Source organism: Protobothrops mucrosquamatus, unplaced genomic scaffold (genome assembly GCF_001527695.2).
Source record: "Protobothrops mucrosquamatus isolate PMUCROS unplaced genomic scaffold, P.Mucros_1.0 scaffold2865, whole genome shotgun sequence".
Lineage (NCBI taxonomy): Eukaryota > Metazoa > Chordata > Lepidosauria > Squamata > Viperidae > Protobothrops > Protobothrops mucrosquamatus.
In genome coordinates this window covers 125,499-133,250 of record NW_015388895.1, presented here as the reverse complement: position 1 = coordinate 133,250, position 7,752 = coordinate 125,499, and the positions used below count along the sequence as shown (strand labels likewise).

At 35.6% G+C, this 7,752-nt stretch overlaps 1 non-coding gene across 1 annotated transcript; it reads right to left on the bottom strand.

Annotated features, from left to right (window-relative positions):
- Nucleotides 1-6,575: 6,575 nt before the first annotated feature.
- On the bottom strand, nucleotides 6,576-6,682 carry LOC114923317. Its single transcript, XR_003810606.1, has one exon. It is a non-coding gene; the product is annotated as a U6 spliceosomal RNA (small nuclear RNA).
- Between the last annotated feature and the right edge of the window lie 1,070 nt (nucleotides 6,683-7,752).

Genomic DNA, 7,752 nt, shown 5'->3' with positions numbered 1-7,752 from the left:
TTGTCATTGCCTGTGTCCTTCCTAGAACTGAGAGAGAGTAAATGCTCAAGATCACTCAGCTAGCTTTGTGCCTAGGGCAGGCCTAAAATTTCCACTCTCCCAGTTTCTAGCCTGATACCTTAATCACTACACCAAAATGGCTCTCAAGTTGTCTTTCCAACACCAAGGATTCTGAGAGAGTGATTGACCAAATCAATACTCCTGTTTTTTGTTTTTTTAAATTCCAATATATCCCAGTAATGCTTTGGGCCTGGGTCATTGTGACTGAACGTAATCTAGGGGTTCCCTCTCTCTCTCTTTGTGTGTCCTGCCTTCTGGCCCTTTGGAAAATAGCTTGACTCCCTCTTCTTTGTGGCAGCCCCTGAGATATTGGAACACTGCCATCATGTCCCCCCTCGTCCTTCTCTTCATTAAACTAGACATACCCAATTCCAGCAACTGTTCCTTATATGTTTTAGCCTCTAGTCCCCTAGTCATCTTTGTTGCTCTTCTCTGTACTCTTTCTAGAGTCTCAACATCTTTTTTACATCGTGGTGCTCAGAACTGGATGCAGTATTCCAAGTGTGGCCTTACCAAGGCATTGTAAAGTAGTATTAATACTTCACGTGATCTTGATTCTATCCCTTTGTTAATGCATCCCAGCACTGTGTTGCCTTTTTTGGCAGCTGCAGCACACTGCTGGCTCATATTTAAATGATTGTCCACTAGGACTCCGAGATTCCTCTCACACTTACTACTATTGAGCAAGGTACCCCCTATACTATACCTGTACATTTGGTTTTTCTTGCCTAAATGTAAAATCTTACTTTTTTCACCATTGAATTTCATTTTGTTAGATAGTGCCCAGTGTTCAAGTCTGTCCAGATCCTCCTGTATCCTAAGCCTGTCTTCTGGAGTGTTGGCTATTCCTGCCAGCTTGGTGTCATCTGCAAATTTGATGAGTTCCCCATCTATCCCCTCGTCCAAATCGTTGATGAAGATGTTGAAGAGCACTGGGCCCAGAAGAGAGCCCTAGGGCACCCCACTACACACTTCTCTCTATGTAGATGCGGTTCCATTGAGGACCACATGCTGGGTACGGCTGGTCAGCCAGCTACGAATCCATCTGGTGGTGATGCTGTCTAACTCACATTTTTCTATTTTATCGATTAGTAGATTGTGATCTACTTTATCAAATGCCTTACTGAAGTCCAAGTAAATTATATCCACAGCATTCCTCTGATCCACTAATTTTGTCACTTGGTCAAAGAATGCAATAAGATTTGTCTGGCATGATCTGTTTTTGACAAACCCATGTTGGCTTTTAGTAATGATTTTGTTTGCCTCTAGGTGTTTGCTGATTCATTGTTTGATTATCTTTTCCAGAATCTTCCCAGGTATTGAGGTCAAGCTGATAGGTCTGTAATTTCCTGGATCCATTTTGGGCCTCATGGGCATGACAAACAGAAGAATATAAAATTAATATGAATGCTATTTTTAAGTCTATGCACCTCACAGTCCACATTATATTTAGTCTATACTTAGTCAAATCAGTAATATTGTTTATTTATTCATTCATTTAATGACATTTATATAGCCACCCATCTCATATAGTGACTCTGGGCAGCATATATAATAGTAATCAAAGTACATGAATACCATTAAAACATGAATACATGAATACCATTAAAACAACCCATCTGACTTAAAGGTACATCAAATAAAAAGTAAAATAGCAGCAAATCATTTGGAGAGTGCATTTCATTAACTGCTTTAGAACCATCTAGCAGGCTTTATCGTGGGATTCCCAAGCTAGTTGACAAAACTATGTTTTAAGGGCCTAACTCTTAAACTGTGCCTTGTTGGTGGATATATCTATTAAAGCTATGCACAAATTGTTCAAACACCTGAATGTTGAAGCAGATTTTTTAAAAACAGGGGATAGGCCCTCTGCGGCGGATATTTATATAGGTGAGAGTAATGGAGAGTCTCTTTTAGTTTATTTATATCTTATTAAAGGCTAAGCATATTGCTTTCATGGTTGAAACCTGTTCCCAAACATTCTTGAAATGTTCTAGCCTATTACAGTAGTTCCTTTGGAAATATGTTCAGCAGTTGTCTACTAAAGCAACAATCTATTATTAACCAACATGTAATTAGTTCATTAAAAATATCTGAACTGAACACTATGTAACATAATACAGGCTACTAGCCGAGGAAGGAGATTTTAGGTCCTATCTAAATGTCAGTGAATTTATAATGCAAAGGAGAGAAGAGACAAATGCCAGCTGGCAAGGCCCACCGTGTTTCAGATTACTTCAGGTTTATGGGCTGCACTTTTTTTCTCTTTTCTTTTTCTTTTTTTTTTTTGCAATTAATTAGATTATGCTACTCAAGAGTCTTGGAATGTCCTGGCTAAATGCCAAGCTGATCTGCCCAGCACATTGTAAGAGTAATTAAGGTGTTTTAAATTTCACCAAATGGGATTTATTTTTTTTAATATCCCTTAAAAGCTAGCATTTGCAAAAGCTAAAAAATAAGTGTTGAAAATGATGCATATTTGTTTATTTCATTTAAAACATTTTAACTGCCTGTTCCTTCCATTGCCAAGCTCCCAATGTTACTCTAAAATCCTACAATGTGCATCTAATTAACACCCATAATAAAATTCAAAAGAACCATAAAGACAATAACTCAGAAAGATCTCAGAGAGATCCTACTAACAATGCTGCTGGACATTCTATCTAAGAGATCTTCAGAAAGATCTGCTATTTGGATATAAATTCACTGCTAATAGGGTAGACGTAACCTCATATTCTTTAACCAAAGACCTTTCATGTTTGTGAAACATGAAATGACAACTGAGGCAAGATGGTTGAGATATAATTTTTGAAAATCAAGAATCAGCATCTGGTTAATTTAGGCAAATAATAGACTTTAAATATAATGAGACTGCACTGGGCTCCTTCCCAAATCCTAGTTTAGTTTCCCTGTCCTTGAAGTATGCTGGGGGTTAGTTATAGAACAATAGAAATGTATGCTACAAAAGGAGAGTTCTAGGACTAATTTTTAGAGAGGTTGGAAACAACCTTGGAGATCTTCTAGTCTAGTCCAACCCTGTGCTGGTTGTCCTTGAATACCTCCAATGATGGAGCACCTACAACTTCTGGTGATAAGCTGTTCCACTGATTAATTGTTCTCACTGTCAGGAAATTTCTCCTTAGTTCTAGATTGGATCTCTCTTTAATGATCTTCCACCCATTACTCCTTGCCCTGCCTTCAGGTACTTTGGAGAATAGGTGAACCCCTCGTTCTGTGTGACAGCCCCTCAACTACTAGAAGACTGCTATGTAGACATGTACTATTTTTTCCTCAATCAAAGCTAATGAACTTTAGAAGAGATGGATGGTCATGCTAAATCCGTCCCATTTCACCAATATGGGATTTGCACTGCAATTAATGATATCCAAATATGCCTCTGAAATATCAAAATACCATTAGATGCAATATGAAATACAGCCTTGTATTTAACCTGAAGGAGTAATTTATACAATTATTTGAATATTTTATGCAAAGGAAGAAAGATGACAAATCCTGGGTTTATTGAAAGATTGTCATGCTAAAATAAATCATAAAATGAAACAAGTTAACTAATTTAGCCTGCTGCTTTAAACAAAAAAAAAAAGATACCAAACAACAATGAGGTAGAATTAATGGTAAAAGTAAAACTTTTCAAGGTTTCCATCTCCCCATGATGAGGATCAATGATAGCCAGATTATAAAGATAATTCCAATTTGAGGGCAGAACTGTTAACCTTTGAATTCAATACTCCCTCTCAATGTACAACATATTTATCTAAACCATTTTTTTTCTTTTTGTTCAGAGAAACAGAATAAAGAATAAAGCTTTTGGAAAATCAAAAAAATTAGTCTAGATCAGGCTCAGGCAGGAAATAGCTTTTGACTTATTCTGCATGAGGCCACGATTTGGAATTTAGCTAAACCAAGAATTAAATAGCTAAAGCAATAGAATTTCATCATTACATAATGTACAAAATCATTATACATTACATAGAAAGGAGAAAAAGTGGTAGGATTTAGTCTGAAAAAAATGAAACCCTTTCTTAATGATATCAGAATATTTATTATATCTAATACATATTTAATACTTGTCATTTTTTGTATGTTACATTAACAAGCGTAATTCAGCTTTGGATATGGATTTGCACTATAGGGTTGACTTTACTGCAATGGGAAGCTGTGTATCCAAAAAAATGAGTTAAGGGGGAGATCTTGAAAACATTTTTTTTTTTAATCTTAGAGGGCTCATAATGATTTTATATTAGTATTTTCTTCTTGGTTTAGATTCAGGGTACGATAGATTTTGATTATGTTCTAATTTGCTTTCAGCATTGTGAAATACTCTTTTAAAAGTTTTAGTGTAAGTACAATAATAAATAAAAATAGACAGTATTTTTTGAAAACAGCTGAACATTTGCTGATAAATGTCTATAGAGATTCTCCATCATCCAAATCATCTGCTGATAAAAGACTCAGCAATGCCCTAATATTAAAGGTCAATTGCAACCCCACAGATAAGAGTTCCTTTTGAGAGCAAATACTTTGAGGCTGTGTGAGTTGGCTTAAATCAGAGCAATTCTGAGTGGGAGCTGGAAGAAGCAATAAGGTATGCCAAGGCAAAGGTTTTTGCAGAATATTTTGCAAGCACCACATCCAGTCCCTGAATGCTTGGTCCTCACCCAGCATTGAACAGAAAACTGGTCAATCCAAATCAGCTTCTTTCTTCCTTTGAAATACTTCTAGATTGTCCCAGTTGAAGTTCATTTGTGCATGAATACAATAATTGTTAAGTGGCTATCTACTGCTCTGGCTTCAGGTCACCTCTTCAAAGCATGATTAAATTTAGATGCTATCCAAAATAAATTTTGTGTGTTCCCAATACTGAGAACACTGGTCTGCAAATTTTGTGAAATTAGCGACCTGTGAGATAAAATGTGTTAATTCTTACATATTTTGATTAGATGAATTAGAAAACAGGTGACAAAGGTGCTGGTTGGCTAAAGTTTTCAAGATATTTCAAAATAAAGATTTATACATAGGTGAGCATATTTGCCTAAGAGGGAGGGAGGTGTCTAATGATCATGATGCCTTGTAAATTCTCGACAAAGTAGAACAATGAAAATGGTACCACATGGAAATGTATAAATTTATCTTCACTTTGAGATTAAAGATTATTACCTAACTGTAATTTATTGTTCTTTTATTGCAAGGTATATTTGTCTTGGTCAGATCTACGCATCATACAGTTACATCTGGTGGCTTGTGAAAGTGTTATTCCTAACATTTCCAAGGAACAGTTGCGTGATGTTTTCCCTCAGAAGCCAAGATGCCACAAAACTGTGTAAACACTGAAGATACCTTCTGCTACATTTGTGGCGAAGTTACATTTGTGTCTCAAAAGTGCAGTATGATGGCAGTGGTAAAAAAGGCATACCACCTATATTTTGAATGCAAAATAGGAGATCAGGACAAGAGTTGGGCCACTCATTATTATTATTATTATTTTCAAGTTTTTATTGGTTTTTTCCCCATACATTTCAGTAATAATCTTTCAACAAACGTGCTGTCTGAGTTTACATTCGCTAATACATATTTAATTCCTAATCCTTTATTCTTTCCTCTAGTCATTGATAAAATAAGTCCCAAGTTTGGTAATATTCCATTTCTTCTTTTTCTTTCAGTCTCATAGTCAGTCTATCCGTCTCTGCACATTCTAGTATTTTTTTAATTATTTCTTCATCTGATGGTATTCCTTCATTTTTCCAATATTGCACAAATATAATTCTTGCCGCTGTTGTAACATGCAAAATCAAATATATGCTTTGTTTATCAGTCTTTTCTGGCATTATACATAATAAAAAAAGTTCAGTTTTAAAATCTACATGTTCTCCCAACATCTTTTCTAGCCAAGCATGTATCTTTTTCCAATAACTCTTTACTTTGTCACATGTCCACCAAACATGTAATAAGTGCCTGACTTATGTTTACATTTCCAACATCTATCTGACATGTTTTTAAACATTTTTGCTAGTCTTGCTGGTGGCAAGTGCCATCTATAAAACATTTTATATAATTTTTCTTTGTAGGAAGTTGACATTGTCAATTTGTAATTTCTTTCCCATAAATTTTGCCATTTTTCTAATTCTATATTGTATCCAAAAATTTTTTGCCCATCTTATCATTGTTTTTTTAACTTGTTCGCTTTCCATTTTCAAAGTTAATAGAAAATTATACTTTTTAATTAGTTTCTCATCAGAAGTTAACAATGTCTTATCAAACACAGTTTGTTCCTTATAAAATCCATATGGTTTAACTTCTTTATCATATCTAGCTTATATTTGTAAATGTGCCCACCATGATAAATTGATACCATGATTTTCCATTTCTTGTTTAAATTTTAAATTCCCCTCAGAGTTTAGAATATCTCTATATGTCCAGATTTTTTTCAAAGTCCACTAAATTTGGGTGTACAAATGCTTCTATTGTTGACAACCACTCTGGAATTTTCAAATATAAAAAATATGGAATGCTTCACGAATTTGCGTGTCATCCTTGCACAGGGGCCATGCTAATCTTCTCTGTATCGTTCCAATTTTGGTATATGTGCTGCCGAAGCAAGCACAGGGGCCCTTCATTATTGTTGCATTACATGTGCAACTTATCTCCATCATTGGCTAACCAAGAAGAAAATGTCCATGCCTTTTGCAGTACCAATAGTGTGGAGGGAACCCACCAATCATAGTAGTGGCTGCTCTTTTCACATGGTTCCTCCAATTGCAAAAGGGATCTCAGGAAAGAAGAAGTGGATCATGGAATATGCAAATATTCCATCCGCACTGCGTCGTGTACCCCATGGTGAGGACTTGCCAGATCCACCAGAATCCCACTCTCTAGACTCAGATGATGATAAAGATGATGAACAAAATTGAGCTGATCTGGCGCTGTTGATGTCAGTGGACCCAAACTTTAGCCCACCGTATGCTCCTCCTGAACCACATCTAATTCCTCTGAGTGAACTAAATGACCTGGTCAGGTATTTGGAATTGCCTAAGATAAGGCAGAGCTACTGGGCTCCAGATTACAACAGTGAAACCTTATAGTTTAATCTGATGTTACAGCTTGTCAGTTTTTCATGCAAAAAGCATGAAAATGTTACATGAAAAACCAATAAATGAATGGAAAGTTGTGTTATTGGTATCAATAAAAAGATAAATTTATAATGATTGATGTGGCACCATTCTCATTGCTATATCACATTTTGCAGAAAAGTGATGGAGCATAATTGCACATTCCCCTCGTAATTTTGAATTATTTTGATGCAATTTTGACCTGAAGTTGTATCTTGGAAACTGGAGTCAATTAATACTCAAGACTTAATTTTTCTTTATTACTGACCCAGTTCTGGTAAAACTAAGCTACTTTCATTTATGAGGCTTTCTCCTTGTAGACCAGTGGAATTGATTGCCTGATATAAAAAGAAATATAATTGATATGCATGTATCAGGTAAAATATACATGAGGATTGTCTGTAGGACAAATAGTTCAGGTTCCACACAATGTTTAATGTCAAGTACACTATCTTTTTTTAACTCTTTGGGGAACCAGATGGAGAGAAACAGCAATTGCATCTCTTGGCATATATTAACTTGTGTATCTGGATGGAAAATTAAAATAAGTAAAACATAGTATTGC